At 49.2% G+C, this 423-nt stretch overlaps 1 protein-coding gene across 1 annotated transcript in view; it reads right to left on the bottom strand.

The window, feature by feature from the left end:
- Positions 1 to 423, bottom strand: part of Hectd4 (HECT domain E3 ubiquitin protein ligase 4) — a 160857-nt gene that overhangs the window by 10964 nt on the left and 149470 nt on the right.

Raw genomic sequence — 423 nt, 5'->3', positions numbered from 1 at the left:
ATCATGTCACAAGAATTCAATGAGAGGTTGCCTGTGAAGCACATGGCATGGTGCCCAGCTCACCCATGTACTGGTCAGTTGCTGCAGGTACCAGCATGGTTCTCCTCAGTTCAGCAACCCAATCCCACCATTTACTTGCACAGATGTTAGGGTAGACAGACCAAGGTGTGCTCGCAGGGTTTTACTGCTAAGCTGTATTGTTGCAATTAAACTGGGCACGACCTACATGCCCACGCCTGGAAATAGCTCCTAACTGTGCTATACCTTGTAATGGAATTCTGGGCGACCAAGAGAATGACCTCAATGGACCCCCCTAACATCAAGGTGTGAAAACCTGAACAACTCAGACTGCTGGCAATGTCTTCAACAGGGTTGAAGAGACCAACCTCTAAAGCAAGTGGGGAGAGACAGTTCCCGAGCACA

Source organism: Mastomys coucha, unplaced genomic scaffold (assembly GCF_008632895.1).
Source record: "Mastomys coucha isolate ucsf_1 unplaced genomic scaffold, UCSF_Mcou_1 pScaffold22, whole genome shotgun sequence".
In the NCBI taxonomy this organism is placed as follows: Eukaryota; Metazoa; Chordata; class Mammalia; order Rodentia; family Muridae; genus Mastomys; species Mastomys coucha.
This window is presented reverse-complemented; position numbering and strand designations above follow the sequence as displayed.